This window comes from Octopus bimaculoides, chromosome 4 (genome assembly GCF_046866305.1).
Source record: "Octopus bimaculoides isolate indiv1 chromosome 4, ASM4686630v1, whole genome shotgun sequence".
Lineage (NCBI taxonomy): Eukaryota > Metazoa > Mollusca > Cephalopoda > Octopoda > Octopodidae > Octopus > Octopus bimaculoides.
In genome coordinates this window covers 24,724,414-24,747,380 of record NC_142931.1, presented here as the reverse complement: position 1 = coordinate 24,747,380, position 22,967 = coordinate 24,724,414, and the positions used below count along the sequence as shown (strand labels likewise).

General features: G+C 34.6%; 1 protein-coding gene across 8 annotated transcripts in view; it reads left to right on the top strand.

Moving 5' to 3' along the window:
* Positions 1–22,967, top strand: part of LOC106883075 (uncharacterized) — a 335,438-nt gene that overhangs the window by 115,792 nt on the left and 196,679 nt on the right. For 2 of the 8 annotated variants that reach the window (XR_016241424.1, XM_014933980.3), the window contains exon 1: positions 1–455. This exon is cut by the window's left edge. The exons of the other annotated variants lie outside the window; for them this stretch is intronic. The gene's annotated coding sequence lies outside the window, so the exon portion shown is untranslated. The remainder of the gene's footprint in view (positions 456–22,967) is intronic. 8 annotated transcript variants of the gene reach the window in all.

The window sequence follows — 22,967 nt, the reverse complement described above, 5'->3', positions numbered from 1 at the left end:
TATATATATGTATGTATGTCTATGATTTTGTTTGGTTCTAGGATTATCTGTGCTAGTACACAAAATATACTTCTACACATAGAGTCGATCTTATATATGCATATGAGCAGGCACACAATCAATACTACACACTCAGCAAGCACATACTTATAAACACAAATACACACACAGCTGCATATGTACATGGGCATATAATAGTCGCACTTTTAACCTAGTTGCATGTTTGTATGAAGATATACACATGCACAAAACTTTGGAGCTCATTCCATTATAAATGGACAACGGATTTAATCAAAAAGCAGGTGTTCTTGGACGAAGAGAAGGTGGAAACAGTAAAGAGATCAGCAACAGCATTTCTTCAGTAGTTCTGTTTGAGCCTTATATATTCTGGAAAAGGTTAAAATTTAAACTTTCAAACTGGGGTCATTACACAGCACCGGGCCCAGATCTCGCAGGTAAAATTTACATATATATATATACATATATGCATGTGTGTATGTTAATGTGTGTGTATACATATATATATATGTGTGTGTGTATATGTATATGTATTTATGTATGTAAACTTATGTTAAATCTCTTTGCATAGTATGCTTGGTCTTTGATCATAATATTTCTTTTAAAAAAAAGATTGTTGTAGAATGATGAAAAACAGTAAATTTATGGTTTTAGTTTTTGAATTTATGTTGCTATTAGAAAGCTGTTGGTGACTTTTGTTTCTGTTTAGCTTATCTATCTAAAGCAGAAGTACATGAAAAATAACCACTTTATAAAAATTATAATTGTCATTCTAATCAATTCTTAATTTAGGAAAAAATGTGACCATATCCCTTGGTCAGTATGTCAAAATTTGTTCTAATATGCCTGGATATTTCTAAAATGAGAGAATGAGATGCTTGTTTCTTTATCACAAAGACTATCTTTACATATGGGAACATTGAAGTTTTGAAGAATTGTCCAATCAGCATTCATCAAAGTAGTCAGAACAATGTTTAACTTTGAAGAACTGATAAGAATTGGTTCTTTTCCATTCAATACAGTTGTGTATTGTGTATAAGTCTAGTGTTTAATTCCACTCTGTTTTCTAATTTAAGAGGTTCCTTGTAGGCAAGTGATAATAGCATTTGAGCTTATCATCCCTTATCATTATTGTTATTATAATTTTTCTTTTTTTTTTTTGTTAAATATATATACTCAGCTTATATTCGAAGATCTGGAAAGGTTAATTTTCAATTCTTCAGACTTCAAATTCTGTTATGTTTATTTTAATTCTTATCTCACTTTCAAATTGATATCTGAAATATTTGATAATCTTTAGAGGATAAAACATAAATAGAGGGTTTTTTTTTTATTTATTGTATTCAAAAGGTGATTGAATTTATTTGGTCTGTGAGTTTTTATGAAGGTGGCAAGCTGGACAAAATGCGATATTTCTCCTGATTCTTTATGTTCTGAGTTCAAATACTACTGAGATCAACTTTGCCTTTCTTCTCTTCAGGGTTGATAAAATAAATTACCAGTTAAGTACTCATGTTGATGTAATCAACTTGTCCCTTATCCTCAGAATTGCTGGCCTTTGGTCACTTATACACCATGGAAACCTATATCGGCCTTATGTGTCCTAGGATTTAAAAATAGCAAAAAGAAAAAAGAAAACCCAGTTTTAAGAGTCCCAAGTGATATTTGTAGAAAAAACGTTACATAACCATTTAAAATTACTGTAACCTAAACCAGTCTATCATAGCTTAGAATAATTATTAGGACAGTCACAGATTGGCAGAACTGGTAGTGTGTTGGACCAAATACACCTTACAGTGTATTACTGTGACTATGTATGTTCTGGATTCAAACCTTGCCTGATATCCTTACAGAGTTGATAAAATGAATACTGGGGTTGATCTTAATCAGTTACCACCTCTGCCAAAATTTAAGGTTCTATGCCTATATTAGAAACCATTATTAGCATCAACATCTCATGGAAGACTAGGTTTGGGATTTGTTCTTATCACATTCCATGCAACAATATCCATTAGTTCCACTCTAGGCATGTATTCTTTTAACTGTATTTTGGTCTTTTGATGAGTAAAAGAGATTTTTATTTAATACTACTAGAAAATGAAGATGTACAACTGAGTAGTGACAACTGTCTCAAATGATAAAATACAGTTTGGAAAGAAATGAAGTCTATACTGTTTTAAGAAACATAACTGCTGACTACAGAAGATTTTTAAAAAAACTACAAAAAAAGATATTTTAACTGTTTCCATTTTCAGCCATGATTCATGAATAGGGGTGTAAATGATGTAGAGTAGTGATACACACACACACACACACACACACACACACACACACACACACACACACACACACACATATATATGGTGTAACCAAGCTATATCACACCCTCTTTGATTCAATTTTAAGTCGCTTGATTCATGATCCAACAAGCAATTATGGATTATGAGACATTTTCTGGATTAGGAAATGAAAGGGAGAATTTTGATTTCTGAGTTTCATATATATATATATATATATATATACACACACACACACACATACATCATAAAACCATATATATTTATATCTATAGGTTTATATATATATATATAGGGAGAATTCACAAAAAAACAACAGATGAAGACAGGTGGTGTAGGAAACAAGCAGATGCGTTAGTATAACACTCGGGAATTGAAAAAGTGTGTATATATATATATATATATACACACACACCATAAAACATATATAAAATATGTGTGTATATATATATATATATATATATATATATATATACTATGAAGCCATATATGGTTACCTATCTATAGCGTTATATAGTTATATATATATATATATATATATATATATATATACCATAAAACTATAGATACTTATGTGCGTGTGTGTGTGTGTGTGTGTGTGTGTGTGTGTGTGTGTGTTGATATTGTATGATTGTCTTCATTGGTAATCTCATTATGCTAGAATGGTACTTAATAGTTTCTAGTTTGGGGAGGTTCTGTGACATATATATATGTATAATATGTATGCCATTCTGTTGTGTCCTGGGAGGATCTTTTTTGACAAGAAAAGCACATGCACTGACTGTATTTTATTTTTGAATTATTATTATTATTATTATTATTATTATTATTGTTAGCCAACTAGTTAACTAATTAACCAATTAACTAACCAATTTCTTGAACAATCATTTCATCAATCAATCAAGCAGTTGGTTTGTTAGAGTCCGTTTGTCATATTCACAACCTCATCACTAAGATGTCCTTGTTATTACATCTTTGTCATGCTGCAGACCTATGACCAAAGAGATTTTACTTGTAATAATCTCATTTTTATCCAGACATATCTGTCTTGGTCTACATTATCTAATGTATTTTTCTTTTATAAGATGGTAGGTGTTTGTTAAAGTAGATTTTGTTACTACATAGTGATTCGCACAAATTAAGTTTATTTTAGCATTTCACTGCTACCGATTTTTACCAAGTACAAAGAAAGTACAAAACTGATTCTGGGAGTATTTGAACCTCAGAAAATGAGACACTGTACTTTTGGTTATTATAAAATATTCAGTTTGGTATTTTTTTTTGTTGTAGCTATAATAAAGATTTCTAACATTGGCATAAGACCGCACATTAAATAGGAGGTTATAATCACTTATATAAGCAGTGAGCATTCTTCTGGCTCTTAGCATTCTGAGTTCAAATCCTACCAAGGTCGACTTGCCCTTTCATCTCTTTTTGTGTTTTTTTTTTTTTCTTGCCTTTTCAAGTCATGCCAACTCATAAGGGCTTGTTTCCTGGTTTCCATGGCATATAAATTCCCCACTTGGAGGGGACACCAGTCCATTGCAGGATTACTCATTTTTGCCAGCTGAGTAGACTGGAGAAACATGAAATGAAGTGTTTTGCTCAAGAACACAACGTGTTACCTGGTCCAGGAATGAAAGCCACAATCTTACGATCATGAGTCCAACACCCTTACCACCTTGCTACACACCTCCACATTTTCATCTCTTCGGGGTTGATAAAATAAAGTACCAGTCAAGTACTGGGGTTTATATAATCAACTATAATCCCTTGCTCTTAAAATAGCTAGCCTTGAGTCCTGCAATGGACTGGCATCACTGTTAAGTGATTTCAATTGCTTACATGTTGTGGAAACCAGGTAACTGACCTTATGAGTCCTACGACTCAAGAAAGCCTATTAAAAAAATAAGGATTAGTTATGTAAGGGTATAGTCAAATACATAAGTTCTTCATTGGTATATATGTTATTAACACAACGATGGGTTAGTAGAATCATTAGAATGTCAGACAAAATGTAGGGTATTTAGTTATGATGCTTTACTTTGTGTGTCCAAATCCTAGTAATGCCAACTTTACCCATCATCGTTTTGATGCTTAATAAAACAAAGTAGCAGTCAAGTATTGAATCCAATATAATATTCATATAATACACTCAAGCTGGGAATGGAATTATAACAGAAGACTAAAATATCTGTAAAAGATGAAAGGTAAAGTCAACTTTGGCAGAATTAGAATTCACAACATAAAAGGGCATAATGCAACACTGTAAAATATTTTGTTTGCTACTCTTGTGAGTGTGAGTGGTTTAGTGGATAGAATATTGGACATGTGGTCATAAAATAGTGGTTTCAATTCTTGGACTGAGCAAGGTACTGTTTTCTTGAGCAAAGCACTTCTTTTCATGTTGCTGTAGTCTTAATGTAAAGACAGACAAAATACCGCTAATTTGCTGAGAATTTTATTGAAAGACCCCTGGTTTTTCAGTTTTCTTGTGGCAATATTTATGCTTCCTTTGCCAATGACATTGGAGCACATGGTTTAGTGGTTAGGGTGTTGGAATTCATGATCATAAGATTGTAGTTTCAATTTCTGGGCCAGGTGATGCATTGTATTCTTAAGCAAAACATTTCATTTCTTGTTGGTCCAGTCCACTCAGTTGGCAAAAAGGAGTATTCCTACAATGGACTGGTGTCCCATCCAGAGGGAATATATACACCACAGAATCTCGGAAACCTGTCCTATGAGTCTGTACAACTTGGTAAGGATCTCTATCCATTGCACATCAGTGAAAGTTATACATATGTATGTATGTATGTATGTATGTATGTATGTATGTGTGTGTGTATGTACATCCATCCATCCACACACACACACACACACACACACACACACACACACTCACTCACACATAACAAGCTTTCACACTGATTACATCTACCAAATTCCATTCACAAGGCATTGGTCAAAATCATGGCTGTGATAGGAAACATTTCTCAAGTTATTGTGCAAGCATTTTATACCCGGAACCACATAATCAAGAAGTTAACTTCTTAACCTCACAACCATGCTTGTCTAATATTTAGTTTTATTACCCATGGATACATAAATAACTAAGCCAACTCAGGCAGGATTTTAGCTCAGCTTGGATGAGGAGGTAACTTATGAGATAACCATTTAATATATAATTCAGTGGCCATTGTATTGCTATTGCAGGCTGTACCGTTCTGAAATGTAGGTTTTAAATAATGGATGTCTCATCTTAAAATTGGAAGTTCATTACATGAAGTTAGGCTGTCTTGTGGAATAGAGTGCAACTGTTCAAGCTTCTTATTGAGTACACATTGATCTTACTATCCACTGAGAGCCTGTAAGTGTTGTGGATAAAGTTTCTTCTTGACATTAAAAAAAGAAGTTCTGGGGTTACATGATAAAGAAAATATATAAATAAATAAATATAGGATTCAGTTTGACTGAAGACAGTGGCATTTTGTTTTTAAAATATAGTTGTAAGATATTTAGAAGAAAAAATCATTGTCATACTTTTCCAAAAGTTATAACAAGACTAAGTAAAATGCACTGGTTTGAAAGGTGAATCAAACTACTACATTGTGACTTTGCCCACCCCAACTCTTTGGCATATTTCCATATTATCACATTACACTAGAACAACATTTACTACAACAAACAACAACAACAATAACAGAATGGTGATAATGATGATACAGAACCTGTTGCAAAGCAACTCAGCTGATATGTTTTGTCCAAAGAAACAATGCGGTGCCTGCAGTAGGACATATTGCCAAGAATTGAGGACTACTTCATTATTTTATTTACTCTATAACTACACTACCTACATAATAATAATAATGATGATAATAATAATAATAATAATGATAATAATAATGATAATAATAATGATAATAATAATAATAATGATAATAATAATGATAATAATAATAATAATAATAATAATAATAATAATGATAAAGAGCATGATTTTTTTAATTACTGTATTTGCTGGCATAAAAGATGCATAGGCATATTAAATGCACCGAAATTTCAACAACACATAATCAAGTAAATGAAGTTTTTGGTGCATTTTAAAGCTTATGGTGGTGAGCTGGCAGAATCATTTAAACTGGGTGACATGCTTAGCAATATTTCGTCTGTCCTAACTTTCTGAGTTCAAATTTCACTGAGGTCGACTTTGCCTTTCATTCTTTCAAGGTCGATAAAATAAGTACCAGTTGAGTACTGGGGTTGGTGTATACGACTTAACTACTCTTTGGTAAGGGTATAAAAACTGCACCCCTCTACCAAGTCATGTTGAGCCAGTCTGACAGAGGAAGCTCATCAAACTAGTATGTTTGCTTGGTGGAGAGAATATGCTGAGGCCTTTAGCACCGCCTTTAGTCGAGAAAATCGACCCCAGGACTTATTCTTTGGAAGCCTAGTACTTATTCTATCAGTCTCTTTTGCCGAACCACTAAGTTACGGGGACGTAAACACACCAGCATCGGTTGTCAAGCGATGTTGGGGGGATAATCACAGACACACAAACACACACACACATGCATATATATATATATATACATATATACGACGGGCTTCTTTCAGTTTCCGTCTACTAAATTCACTCACAAGGCTTTGGTCGGCCTGAGGCTATTGTAGATGACACTTGCCCAAGATGCCATGCAGTGGGAATGAACCCGGAACCATGTGGTTGGTAAGCAAGCTACTTACCACACAGCCACTCCTATGTCACCAAATATGATAGTTATAAAACTTCTTAGTGATGGGAGGGCTGAAAAGTAGATTTTATACTTCATACATTTCTCAATAGTTTGTATTGTTTTAACTGTAAATTATGATTCTTTAAAACCAATTCTAAAAATGGAGTTTGTCATTCAGTTAGTTATTTGCTTTTACTCTCTCATATGTTTGCTTTGTTAGTTTGAGAAGATGGGCAAAGCCCACATCTTTTTCAGGCCTTCCTAAACAGAGCTATAAAAGGTATAACTTAATGAAGTTAGTGCAGATGCTGTTTATTCTGAACTAGTACAGCTTAGGATGAAATGGGAAAACTTGGGTAGACTAAACAAGAAATTCTTGTGGAATATTGTTGTATTGAAGAGGATTAGTGCAACATGGTAATTACAGTAGAAGAAGAGGTGACTGATACATCACAGTGGTTTTGGTGCGGGAGTGTAATAGATGTAGAACAAGCCATTGTGATAAAAGTAAAGAATACAGAGAGAGAGAGAGAGTGTAGTAGAACTTTAGACAAAAGATTGTAGATTGTTTATGAATGAATGCTTACCAATGAAGCAGATGTCTTTTTATGTGCTTCTATTTATCTGAAATAGAATTAAAAGGAAAGTGATAAATTTTCATGCATAATAGCTATATCTTACTTTTATTTATTATAATGAATATATATATACGTTCTTATTTAGAAGGAAAATGCATACAGAATCGAAATGCAAATCAGATATAAAAATTATAAGATATATATAGACTGGAAGATTGAAACTCATTTTCTTTCAGCTGAGCGATTTATTTTAGATATTTTGTTTTCATTTACACCATATATTTACCTATAATCCCAATTATTCTAATTCTAATGCCCATTTCAGAGACATTCATGTCACAATACTTCATTCTTCATACCATATCAATTTCAAACCTTGTGCCTATGAGAAAAATTAATATTTTTCTATTGAATATCCTGTTGGCGTTGAACATGTACTACATTTATTTATTCATCATTAATGAATCATTATTCATAGATCCATAGAAGACCATTTTCTTGTGAATATCGATAAGGTCGCATCTCATGAATATAGAACTATAATGGAGAATTTTTGCAATTATACACTTACATACAGAAACATATAACTACACTTTGGTTTTCCCAACAGAAATGTACATAGAAACACAATATTTATTAATACATTAAAAAAAAATCAACTATAACAATGACACATCTGCAAGTGTATCTACAATTATTAATTTATATGTAATTAGAATACTATAAATAACAACTATTACTTAGAATCAAGAATGACTTGTAGCATATACCATGCTTTTACTGAATGTCTTTAAGTGCTTTTGTGGTCATGAGCAGGCATAGACACTCCCTTGGCCCTCCTACCTTTCATCTGGTCAAACATTAAGTATGTGGGAATTGGAAGGAGAAAGGGTTGCTACTCATTTCAGCTGAATAAACTGAAGTAGTGTGAAATGAAATGCCTTGCTTAAGGACACGAGTCAATGCTTGATCCAGGAATCAAATCCATAACTTTGTGATTGTGAGCCCAATATTCTAACTATTAGGCTATGTGCCTTTAGTAGAACAATATAAATCTATAACAGAAGATGAATAAGTATCAGTCCTAAGAAAAAGAAATACTGGGCCCATTTTGTTAAGTTAAAACCATTCAAGGTGGTACCCCAGCATAATCACAGTTCAATGACTGAAACAAGGAAAGAAAAAGATATATATATATATATATATATATATATATATATATATATATATATATATAAATAAAATAAATATATGTATGTATAGGCGCAGGCGTGACTGTGTAGTAAACAGCTTGCTTACCAACCACATGGTTCCAGGTTCAGTTCCACTGCATGGCACCTTGGGCAAGTGTCTTCTATTATAGCCTCAGGCCAACCAAAGCCTTGTGAATGGATTTGGTAGGCGGAAACTGGAAGAAGCCTGTTGTGTATACATATGTGTGTGTGTGTATGTTTATTCCTCCACCGTCACTTGATAACCGATGTTAGTGTGTTTACATCCCTGTAACCTAGCGGTTTGGCAAGAGACTGATAGAATAATAAGTACTAGGTTTACAAAGAATAAGTCCTGGGATTGACCTGTTCAGCTAAAGGCGATGCTCCAGCACGGCCGCAATCAAATGACTGAAACAAATAAAAGAATAAAAGAATGCATTTACATATGTATATATTCTCAGGATTAAATAAGACAACAAATGGAAAATATGACATACCTGTATATTTGTATATATATATATATATATATAATTTTTAAAATTGTGTAGTAATAAACATATGAACATACACTAAATACACCGATGAACAGAAAACACAGAAGGTCACCAATTCCTCTTCAGTTATTGGCCAGAGGGTCAAACACAATTTCGGCCAAGCCTGAATGATCTAGCTTTCTGTAAGAAGCCTGCAAAATTTTCATATGGAGGAGAATCAAACTGTTTTAAAGATTATTTATATGTGTTTGTGTGTGTATTAATGGGGTTAAGATTTTAATATAAAACAATATCTCATATTATATAAATGTTAATGGCAATTCAAGGTTATATAAAAGAAACAAGACAAAGCAAAAGGAAGCAACAACAACAACAACAAACTCACTGGCATCTTTCCATTCACAAATGTACTGTTAACAAGGTTTTAATGTGCTACCTTTTATTTCATTCTCAGTTCAAGGTCCTTTTCCTTCTAAGTTATGTGTAGGCGCAGGTATAGCCGTGTGGTTAGAAGCTTCCTTTGAGTTTGGGCCAACTGTGTGAAACCTTGAGCTAGTGATTTCTACAATAACCCTGAACTGACTAGTGTCTTGGTTGTGGTGGAAGTGTGTGTGTGTGTGTGTGTGTGTGTTTGACCCCCACCCCCACTGACATTGGTGTTGGTTTGTTCATGTCTCTGTGACTTAGTGGTTCAGCAAAAGAAACTGATAGAATAAGTACCAGACTTAATAGACAATAAGTATCTTTGAGATAGTGTCCACTGCATGGTCATAGTCTAATGTCTGAAACAAGTAAAAGATAAAACAAAAGATATCACTACTTGCTACAATGAACTTTTATCATTACAACATACTCGTTAGTTTCAACAAATGAGCAATAAAGAATTAGTCTCCTTCTGCACATAACAAGATGTTACATCTTGTTTTTATTTATAGATGAAAATTAAACCCATGAGCATATAAATATGTCATTTATCATTTCCACCATTTAACATCCACTTTTCCATGCTTGCACGGATTGGATAGAGTATGCTGAAACAGAATATTCTATGGCTGGATGCCCTTCCTGTCACCAACACTCACTTGATTCCAAGCAGGGTGATATTTCCCATAGTCGGAAGACTGGAAATGAACAACCTCACTTGTATGATGATGACGACGACAACAACAATGATATTCAACTGCCATGTAATGTCTAGACTAGAGTACACACAAACACACACTCATTTGAAACTGAAAATTTACCACATCACTGTTCAAAGTTTTTTTTTTATTATGTACCATTTTACAGGCAATAAAACGACATCTTGTGATATCAAGTATGGAGACACAAACACACACTCAATTACCAAGAGATTCTTTCAGTTGATAGGCAAAGCTTATACACATATATATTTCTATACATGTATGTAAGTGTATATATACATGTATGTATGCCATCTAAGAGTTCATGGAGTCAGAAAAATTGCAATTATATATCTGTCAGTAGAGTGGGTATATTAATCAAAGTGTACAGTGTTATATATCCATTATGTCTGTATCCCAGATCCAAACTACAAAGAATATCTCAATTCCATTGAACCCCTAGCGCAAAACTGTAATGGATATTTAATACCGTACACTTCGATTAATATATATACATATATGTATACAAGGCTACTTTGAAATTATTTAGTCATCTCATCGCAACTTCTAATGAATTGTGTGATAAAAGAAGGCATAAGATTAATTTTATGTGATCAGTTTATGATTATTACTGAAACATATGTAAAAATGTAATAAGTAAATAATCATGTGTAAGTATTTTGTGTTTATACTTAACTTCAGTATCATAGTTTTATGCTAGTATTTTGAAATTTGATACACTGATTTTCAGTGAACGTTTGTAAGTAGTATGAGTAGCAAAGGATAAGTGTGTAACATCACCCACCTTTGCTATGTTCATCACCTTGAAAAAATAACAAAATTTTCTACTGTGTCAACTAATCACAATTAATTCTGTTCTTTTGTCTATTGATGTGAGGACATCTATAATATACTTTTTGGTTAGACATAAATTTCACTGTAATGTGAACAGACTCACTTTTGTTTATTTATTAGTATTTTTTTGGCATATCTGTGGCAGTACGATCTATTCTTGAATGAATGTTCTGTTAGACCAATGTAAAATATCATGCTACAGTTTTCCATCAATTATAGTAGCCCGATACATGATGTAGTTACTCATGCACTGGGACACAAGTCATTGCTTCAAACAACTACATTTGTCTAGCTGAAAAAAATTATCTTTCTTGTAGAAGAGATTGTAGAATAACTGTTTTATATATTATTCCTGTTGAATAATTTGTGAAGTTTATTTTCATTGGTTATACGGAGGAGTGGTTTTCACCACACAGGCAATGGCATTCTTACTGAAGTGTGAATAGAATGAGACTATTCTTCCTTTGTTTATTTTAGACAGTAGGGTATAAATTGAAGGAGATTTGGTTGATATTTCTAGCAGAGCAAGTGACTGCCTAGAGGGTTGCTTGTCAGTGCATCTATTTATATAGATCTACTTATTGATTCTCACATTTGCTGATGATAGTTGCCTTTGTAGTTCATACATCAGTGAATGCTCAGTACATTGTTGATTGTTTCAGTTCTGCAACGTCTTTGTCTAATAGCCTCAGGAAGATGGAACTGCATCACTAGCCGGCTGCGGATGCAATGTCAGTAAACCATCTTGATGGCTGAAATCTTAGAAGTCACACCCAAAATTAGAGGACTGCTCTTCCACACACACACTCTTTCTTTTTTTGCTCTCTCTCGATCTCATTCTTCCTATATATATATATATATATATATATATATATATATATATATATATATATATATATATATATATATATATATAATCTCTCTCTCTCTATTTCTGTCTGTCTTCCTCTCTCTTTCGCTATATTTATATATTATTTTAGGAGATTGTTTACTTCATATTTTGTCAGTTATTTAGATTATTTATTGTGATTCAATGTTTTCTTCTCTTGTTCTGTAGTGCTCTTTTAAGTGACTTTTTTTTTTTTTACTTCAAGTTGTCATTGAAGATATGCTCTGTCTAATATGCTCTGAATTGCAGAGCTTGTAGCTTTAGAAAAACATATTGATATGCAACTCACCAGGTTGTACATCTATATCATGTAAAGAAGATGGAAATAAACATTGTAACATCACCAATGGGAATAGAACCACATGTCTGTTGTAGGCATATAGCTGTGCTAACCACTACATCAAGGAAACATCATATATTTATTTTCCTGGTAAAATACTGATTAAAAGATGGATGGTTGTGGACAGAACACCTTTGAACATATTTCAAGTCTGTTGAGACTGAATCAAGGCTAACAACAACAATATATGACATAAACCTAACCTGGTTTTCTGCTGTAGTTTTGTAATATAAACACATTGAATATTGTAGCATGAGTTTGTAACCTCCCATATTTGTCAGCATGAACTTTGGGTGGTATGCTGGTAGAATTGTTAGTATGTTGGGCAATATACTTAGCAGCATTTCACCCAAATAAGTACCAGCTGAGCAACTGAGTTCGATGTAATCGACTTGATCCTTCCCCCCAAATCGCTGACCTTGTGCCAAAATTTGACACCAATATTATAAACATGTGAGGTGACAAGCTGGTAAAATCGTTTACATGCTGAGTAAAATGCTTAGCAGCATTTTGTCTATCTTCATGTTCTGGGTTCATTTTCCGCTGAGGTCAACTTTACCCTTCATCCTTTCAGGGTTGACAAAATAAGTACCTATTGAGCACTGGGAGCAGTATAATTAACTTTTTATGAGCAGGCTGTTCCATTGGTTAGATCAACTGTAACATTTGTTATAACTGATGGAGAACCAGTTATTTTTTTATACACTCACACAAACATCCTTGACTGAATCTAAAGAAAGGCCCCTTGAAGAATTGGTATACACTTACTCATTCAGATTATTCTGTCAGATATAATACTTGTTGATTCACATTGTTTAGAATCAATCATGCATTATCTCATAGCTTCAAGATTTCAAGGATGTGATTGGAGGTTGGAATTTGTTGCTTCAATCTCTGGCCCACAACTGTGCTGTTTTCTTTCTCTGTCTTTTCTGCCACTACTACAATGCTCTCTATTCCTCAGACTTGGCACTTGTCACTCACTGATCTCTGCTCCCATCATCATTCAATCTTTCAGCCCCTCCCTCTCCAACCAATTTGTTCCATCCTTTCTTCTCAGAGTATCTCTTGTTTTAGCTCTATGTTCTCCTGTGCTGCTCAGTGTATTGGTTGGTACAGCATCAACCTTTTGGATTCTCAGAGCATCAACCCTCTGGAATTCACTCCTTTGACATATCTTTCCTGCAGATGTTGACTTGGAACTATTTCAGTGAAATATTGATTTTAAATTTTTGGCCCAAGGCCAGCAATTTCAGAGTAGGCAGTAAGTTGATTACATTGACCCCAGTACTCAACTTGTATTTATTTTATTGACTCTGAAAGGATAAAAGGCAAAGTTGACCTTGGCAGAATTTGAACATTAGTGTGTAAAAGATGCTACCAAGCATTTTGCCCGGCGTGCTAACAAGCACACCACCTTGTTTCAGTGAAATATTAATGGCATGTTACCTGGGGGCCTGTGAAGGCCAAAGGCACAGCTGCTTCCTCCAGACCAAGCAAAAATCATCAGCATCATCATCATCGTCGTTTAACGTCCGCTTTCCATGCTGGCATGGGTTGGACAATTTGACTGAGGACTGGTGAAACCGGATGGCAACACCAGGCTCCAATCTGATTTGGCAGAGTTTCTACAGTTGGATGCCCTTCCTAACGCCAACCACTCCGAGAGTGTAGTGGGTGCTTTTACGTGCCACCGGCACGAAGGCCAGTCAGGCGGGTACTGGCAACGGCCACGCTCGAAATGGTGTATTTTACGTGCCACCTGCACAAGGGCCAGTCCAGGGGCACATAAATAAATAAGCAAACAAAGAGATAAAAAAAAAATGAATGAATCTCATGACCTTTGTGTGTCATGTAAAAAAAAAATCAAAATAATCAATATCATAGTTGTCAGTAGACTACTCAATCAGACACATGATATATGGATGTAATTATGTGTGTGTGTGTGTGTGTGTGGTGACCTTTGAGATCACCACAAACACTGCGACTCAGATTTATTTTCTAAGTATATCCACTTGTCAATATGTTTTGACTTAGGATTATGCAAGCTTAATATTTGTGTGTATTTCATGAAGGGGCTAGTCAATTACACTGTGAGCTAATCAATAAAATAACGAGTAAAAACTTCACCCTCTCTATTATGACAGAATTCGTTATCATCATCATCATCATCATCATCGTTGTTGCCCTCACTGCCATCACCATTATTATCATTATTATCATCATTATTATATTTTCTTTCAGCTTATTTATTTTTTTGTGTATGTGTGTGTACATGTTTGCGCATGTGAGAGTGTGTGTGTGTGTGAAAGTGTGTCTTGTTTTACTTTGCACCATACCAGATTGTTATAATCAATCTTGGGTATTGGCTAGGTTCCCACAATATACATAATAATTAATTACATTATCTTTGTGTGTTTCTGCCTGTGTATCTTATGTATACTTAGCAGGGTACAGTTATGGCTGAATATAGTGAACAAGTTTACTTTAGAAACATGCACTCCCAAGTTTAAAAAGTAAAGGTAAAATTACCTTCTTGGGTCAGACCAACTGATAAGGGCTGGTTTCATGGCATATATATATCCCCTACCTGGATATGATGCCAGTCCATTGCAGGATTACTCATTTTTGCCAGCTAAGTGGACTGCAGCAATGTAAAATGAAATGCTTTGCTCAAGAACACAACATGTTGCCCAGTCCAGGAATCAAAACCATAATCTTATGATCATAAGTCCATCATCTTAACCACTAAGCCATGCACCTCCATGTTCCCAAATTTGATTCCACTACAATGACTTCTTGAACAAATATCTTTTACCAAGGCTTTGGGTGAACTCAAGGTCCCTATATCCTCAGATCAACTCAAACCTTGTGAGTAAAATTTGGGTTGGGATTGGAGTGGAAACTGTACAGAAACCCATAAAATAAACTGTACTTTTAGCATTTAAACTGGCCATATCTTGCCAAATATCTGTTTTCTGTTCAAACCAGTCAGATCTGACCTCTTACAGTTACCCTACAATATAATTCTAAAAATAAACAATAACATCATTGAAGTCTTGAAGCTACAAGATAATGCATGATTGATTTAAACAATTTGAATGAACAAGCATTATATTTGGCAATAATCTCAATGCTGAAGGATTAAAAGTTTAGATTTGTCACACACTCTGTTATGCTGATTTTTGCCTGAAGATTGTGTTAAGGATACAAATCTGTGGAGTACTCAACCACTTATATGGATCAAACTACTAGAATGGTCACTATTAAAATCTAGAGAGATTTGTTTTTAAAAGAATTTATTTAAGAATGAAGAGGGTTCGTCTATACTTTATTACCTCTGCCTTAGCGAAGGAGGAGGTATGTTTTCAGTCGTATTTGTTTGTTTGTTTGTTTGTCCGTGGACAAGATATCTCAAGAACTGCTGGATGGATTCAGATGAAACTTTCAGGGATGTTTGGCCTCATGATTGGCACAAACTGATTAGATTTTGGGATCGATCTGGTACCAGACAAGGATTCTGGATTATTTTTCTGGCTTTTTTTACTTAATTTTTGAGAGCAGTTGAGTTTATTTCAGATATTCTCATTTTTAAAAATCATCTCTGGCTAATCACTGAGAGGATGTTGGTGTTGCCTTGGCAGAGGTTTGTGCTCTCTAAGTGCTCTTGTTTTAGTTCTATTATAGTTTCTCCAATGGTCAATAATTTCCTGTGGATGTGATTGCCATTTTGAAGGATTATTTTACTATCTAGATGGGTGCTTATTTTGTGCATCTTTTAATGTTTCAATTACTTTCAAAAGCAAGCTGGTGAAAATGTGAAAGGTTCTTAGAATATTTCTTTATGTGAAAATGTCTTGTATTCAGTAAAAGAGTGTTATACCCAACCTGCTAGAAACAATACATGAATGTCTGTCAAATCACACCCTACTAGATTAAATATTTTTAAAAAGAACATGAGTGTGTGGTAAGAAGTTTGCTTCCCAGCAACATGTTTTCCAGGTTCAGTCCCACTGTGTGACGTCTTTGGCAATTATCTTCTTACTATAGCTCCAGGTCACCCAAAGCCTTGTGAATGGATTTAGTAGACAGAAGTGTGTGTGTATGGGTGTCTGTATCTGTCTTCCTGGAGGCGCAATGGCCCAGTGGTTTTGATTCCCAGACTGGGCGTTGTGAGTGTTTATTGAGCGAAAATACCTAAAGCTCCACGAGGCTCCAGCAGGGGATGGTGGCGAACCCCGCTATACTCTTCCACCACAACTTTCTCTCACTCTTTCTTCCTGTTTCTGTTGTGCCTGTAATTCAAAGGGTCAGCCTTGTCACACTTTGTCATGCTGAATATTCCCGAGAACTACGTTAAGGGTACACGTGTCTGTGGAGTACTCAGCCACTTGCACGTTAATTTCACAAGCAGGCTGTTCCACTGATCGAATCAACTGAAACCCTCGACATAGTGCCAACAACATCTGTCTTCCTACCATTTAACAACTGGTATTGGTTTGTTTGCATGCCTGTAACTTGGGCAAAAGGTAACTAAAACAATAAATACTAGACTTTGAAAATAAGCACTGGGATTGATCCGTTTGGCTAAAACCCTCCAAGGTAATGCCACAACATAGCTTCAGTTCAATGTCAGAAATAAGTTTAATAGCACAAAAAAAAAAAAAATGTTGGGGAACATTATACTCATGAAAGAAGACTGGGTGTTGATGGCTCCCAATATCTTTCATTATAGGTCCCATCGATCAAAGCTGTCTTGGTGCTAAACAACTACAAAAACTTTTAGAGTTCCTGTAACAACAGGAGTCCACTAGTGTATCCATGTACAATGATCTCGCTGCCTATCTGTAAAACTTTCTACTTCAGTTTCAGTATTGTCTCTTTGATTGATGTATTCCTGTCCATGGGATATGACACATCAACCTTCTCTTTTTTTAAAAATTTTATTACAGAATGTTGTGTGTAAAAATTCCTAATAAATTACACACACACACACACACACACACACACACACACCCATCATTTCAATTAACTGTGCTTTTATATTTATGCTCCCTTCAAAGAAATCTTTTGTATTTTTGTATTTTTCTTCATCATGTTGTTGCTGTAGTTCATCATCTTCATCATCATCATCAGTTGAACAACTATATATATAGATATATATCAGATTGGAGCCTGGTGCAGCCTTCTGGCTTGCCAGTCCTCAGTCAAATCGTCCAACCCATGCTAGCATGGAAAGTGGACGTTAAATGATGATGATGATCATTTGAAGAAAATTTGGCTGCTATTATTAAGACGTTAAATCACCTTGTGGAAATTCTCTTATTGGCCCATTCATTCCTTGGTTTGTTCAGATGGTTAATATTTCTCTCTTGCAACTCTGTCTTCATATTGTGATGTATATAATATGCACAAAAACAACTATATTTTCACTCTTTATGGTCTTAAGTGTATTTAAAATCATATAAAGAATAAATTGATATTGTAGTCAGGAACATGACAAAGGTAATTTTGAAAACCTATCCTTTGGTGATATGTGGTAGTGACAGCGGTGATGTTGATAAGGCTTTGTAGCATAAGGCCAGCAGATTTTAGGAGAATGGTGTTAATCAATTACACTGACCATTGCTCAAGTGATACTTTATTTTACTGACCCCAATAGGGTTAAAAGCAAAGCTGATCTTGGCAGCATTTCGACTCAGAATGTAAATGCTGAACAAATGCTGCTAAGCATTTTGTCTGGCATGCTAATGATTCTGCCAATTTGACACCTTAGTGAAGTTGATAATTATTATTTCTACTCTAAGCACAAGGCCTTGAGTGATGTTGATAATAATAACAACAATGATGATGATGATTGTCATGGCAGTGGTGATGGTGGTGGTGGTGATATTGATGATGGTGATTTCTATCAGGTGATTAACTTGCCCCCAGTACTTAACACTAGTGCTTTATTCTATTGACCCTTTGTGCAATATCAGTTACATATGATTGAACGAGTCTGTTTCAGTCAGAGCTGACAAAGTCAATCAAATCTCAATTCTCAGACCTATCTAACCAATATTAACATAGAAAACAATGGAATAAGACAATGAAGATATTAATATTCTGTCAATTTCTTTTGTGAAACAAAACTAAATGTCTTCAACTGAAAAGTTCAATACCCTCAGTGTTATTAATGGATGAAGTTATATTTATCAGGTAGTGATATCTCTTACCTGATGATGATATCAATTATGTCATTAGAATGAACATTTCCATGTCAGGTATTATTACCTTATCAAAATTGCCTTTTATATATTCATGATACACACACACACACACACACACACACACATACATATATATATGTGTGTATGTATGTATGTATGTATGTATGTATATATATATGTATATATATATATATATATATATATATAATACAAATAATAACTGAGTACATGTATGTACATACCTACATCTACATGTATATATAGATGCATATCTGGGTACAGGACGTTGCAAAAAAACGTGGACAAAATGATAAACAGAGTACAGAAAACACACAGGTCATATATATATATATATATATATATGTATGTATGTATGTATGTATGCATACACACACATGAAATGCGTTTATTTATTCTTCGTGCAAGGATGTTTTATTTCAACATTATATTTTTGGGGTTCATATCTTAAAGACATGCTTTTGATAAATGTGTTTAGATATGTGGTTTTATAACTTATGCACCATCAAAAATTCTGTAAACAGAATTTAAAAGCTAATATTTACTTACATATATGCAAACAAATATATCTATTTCTATTGTAATCAATTATGCCATGATGTTTTGGAGATTATCCCACTTTCCAATGCAATAATTGATCGAAACTTTTCTCTTTGTCTCCCTCTTCTCACTCTCTAAATCACTCCCCCCTCCCACCTCAGCTTTGTTCATGGGAGGGTTTCGGTTGAGCACCGAAAGCTGGAACAAAACCATTTTTTATTAATTTTTGTTGTGTTGTACAGTGTTTATCCAAATGCAGCTGTAGCCGCACGTGATCCCTTTATGTTTGGAAGTTTCATTCAACTGACAGGCCAAGCTGTTACACTGAACTAGTAGCCACCTTAAAACAGACTCAATCATGTGCCAGCATGCAAAAAGCATGCAATAATATTAGCATAACAATGACATCACATCTCCCAGAATTGAATTGGTTTAGTTCATTTCATTATTTGAGATGTGTCTGTGATCATTTGTAATGTTTGTTCCTGTTTCAGTTGTGAAATCACAATCTTAATTATTAATAGAGTCTGGAATGTCACTGAAACCTTAAAGGACTGATTCTGTATTTTGTTAACTACCATAGATATTGTATCTATGTTTATTTTCAGTTAGTATATATCTTCCTCACTCATCACTTATATCATCGTCATTGTTAATATCATCATCATTGTCGTTGTCATTATCATTATCGACATCATTGTCGTCATCATCATCATTATCGGCATCATCATCGTTGTCAACGTCATCATCATCATCTTTATCATCATAACTGTTTCCATTTCTTTCTTCTGAACTTTTATTGCTTCCGGTTACCCACTGTTAGGTTCAATGTGCTAAGAACAATCCATAATTCTTGATTTAATGATGCATAAGCACACATAACCATGCTTTAATTTCTTTAGGCCATATGTGATCTGTATGAACTAATCCATGTTTTATTCTATCATATCAGGCATCTTATATACCACTCCAAATCTTCGCAGTAGCCTAGCCACCAGATTTTTCATTTCAACTGATTCCTTGTTGCCATTGAATTACATGGAACATCACCATGTAACAGTTTTTTTTTTTTTATCATGTTCATTAATGTTCTGAAATAAAGAACAATTGATTCTCCATTACACAAGGGTTCTCATCTGTTAATCTGTTTTTCTATGACTTAAATGGTCTTTAAGCAACAGAACAATTGGTCCAATTATTATTAAAAATCCTTTTTAATATACCAGATAAAATATTATCACTGACAGCTTCCAACTTTATATCATCATGTTTTATAATATCAGTTTCTACAAGATGTATAAAAGAATCATCACCACCAAAATTACACTCATCCAATCATCATCATCATCATCATCATCATCATCATCATCATCATCATCATCATCATCATCATCACCATTTCATGTTTATGTCCCATGCTGGCATGAATTGGATGGTTTGATAGGATCTGACATGTCCAAGGACTACATCATGCTCCAGTGACTGTTTTGGCATGGTTTCTAATGCCAGATGCCCTTTCTAATGCCAACCTCTTTACAATATGGACTTGGTGCTTTTATCATAGCACCTGCACTACTGAGGGTCTCGGCTTTATGTGAGTGGACAAGGGGATTGAAGGTGAGACACAGCAGGTTCTTATTGAGAATCTGCATGGTTACTCATCTAGCTGAGAAAGTGGGAGGGAGAGAAAATGAACTGTTAGGGGCTGCAAGAGACAGATAATGGCAATAAGGTGTCTAGGTGGCTCCACAAGGCACAACACGAGTTTGAAGAATTGGTATGCTTGGTTGTATGGGATGGAGAATATGGGGATGGTGGGGCAGATTGTGAGAATGGGTAGGGTAGAAGGGTGGATGAGCGAAGAGCTATGAGTTGGGGGAGATAGAGGGATGCAGGAAAAAGTGGGAGGAATGTAGCAGGTGTAGAGAGAGAGGGATGTAGCAGGAGTAGAGAGAGAGGGATGGTATGGTTTGGTAGTCTGCAGGAGCCAGTGGTGGTGAGGTGAGAAGAAGGAGGCCTAATGCATGAGTGAAGAGGAATGAGACTCTAATCTGTGTGTGCAGAAACCAGCATCATTAATAAATTCTTATCATCAGTACCGGACTGGTTCCTGTGCAGGTGGCACATAAAATACACCATTTTGAGCGTGGCCGTTGCCAGTACCGCTTGACTGGCCTTCGTGCCGGTGGCACGTAAAAGCACTCACTACACTCTCGGAGTGGTTGGCGTTAGGAAGGGCATCTAGCTGTAGAAACTCTGCCAAATCAGATTGGAACCTGGCATAGCCATCTGGTTCGCCAGTCCTCAGTTAAATCGTCCAACCCATGCTAGCATGGAAAGTGGACATTAAACGATGATGATGATGATGATGATGAATAATGCATCAACATATAAGTATATGAAATCTTTTTACATATAGTAATTTCACAGTCAAATGTTGTTATATATAAGGCCCATTTTAAAATGGGCCTTAAATATGTTATTTTGAGTAAATGACAATTTTTTTACCAAAAATAATTTCCTATGGCCTAAAATTTAAGGCCAATTTAAATGTTTCAACCAAACAGAAAATGTTGTACTCTTTCAATGCACCATGCAATTACCATGTTTCGCTTTTGATATTGGAGTATCTTGTTTCTGCTATGGTAAATGCTGTTGACAAATATGGTAGGCTATGAGTGTCTTGTGAGAGTATTTCTGATAGGGTCTTTTCATTTGCATCACTTCTTTTATGACATCATAAATCTGGACCATTGGCTTTGATACTAGTATCAGCTTTATATGTTCAAATGCCATTTGTTATTGAACTCCTCCTGCAAATGGGACATCAGATTTATGAAATGATCCAAACACTGATATGATATATGATCTGAAGAATGATCAATAAATCTTTCATAGAAATTAACAAGTCCAAGAAAAGATTCTAAATTCGTTTTATCCTTTCATGGTTTCACATCCATAATTCTTACTACTAAACAATGATCCTGTGAGTGGCATACACACCTTTGTCAGTCTGTACCACTAAAAGACAAGTCATCAGTCTCCAATACAGATTTAATTCTATTTTTCATTATGTTTGATAATTGTAATCTTTTTTATGATCTTACGAATGTGGATGTGTGCATTTTTAGCAGTTTTATCACCAGTACATATTATCTTGAAAGTATTATGAGTATCGTTTCCTACAGCATGTTCATTTTCTGTCCGAGACATATTGGTGGCTCTGTTAATTTTGTATTGAATACATATCCATCCTAAAAGGCTCATGAGTGTATTTGTTATTGTAACTTCTTTTGCTTCAGAACATTGAAAATATGTCCCTTGTAAATCTAATTTAGCAAAATATCATGCCAGAAAGAGAAGGAAATATTGATTCACTTTTTGGATTTGGATAAAAATCTGAATATCTACTTTGTAGTCTTCATGTACTTTGAGATCTCTATCCGCCTTTGCACAATCACTAAAGGAGACACTCTGGAAGATACTTCATGCAAAAGACCTTTGTTAATTAGTTTCCTCAGCTTTACTGTGGCTAATGGTTTAATGTGTACTGATATTAGGCTTACCTCAAAGTAGCATTCCTTTGTAAAGCCTTACAACATCTTAATTTCTAAACTTGTCCAGGAGTTTCAATCACACAAATTTATAACAA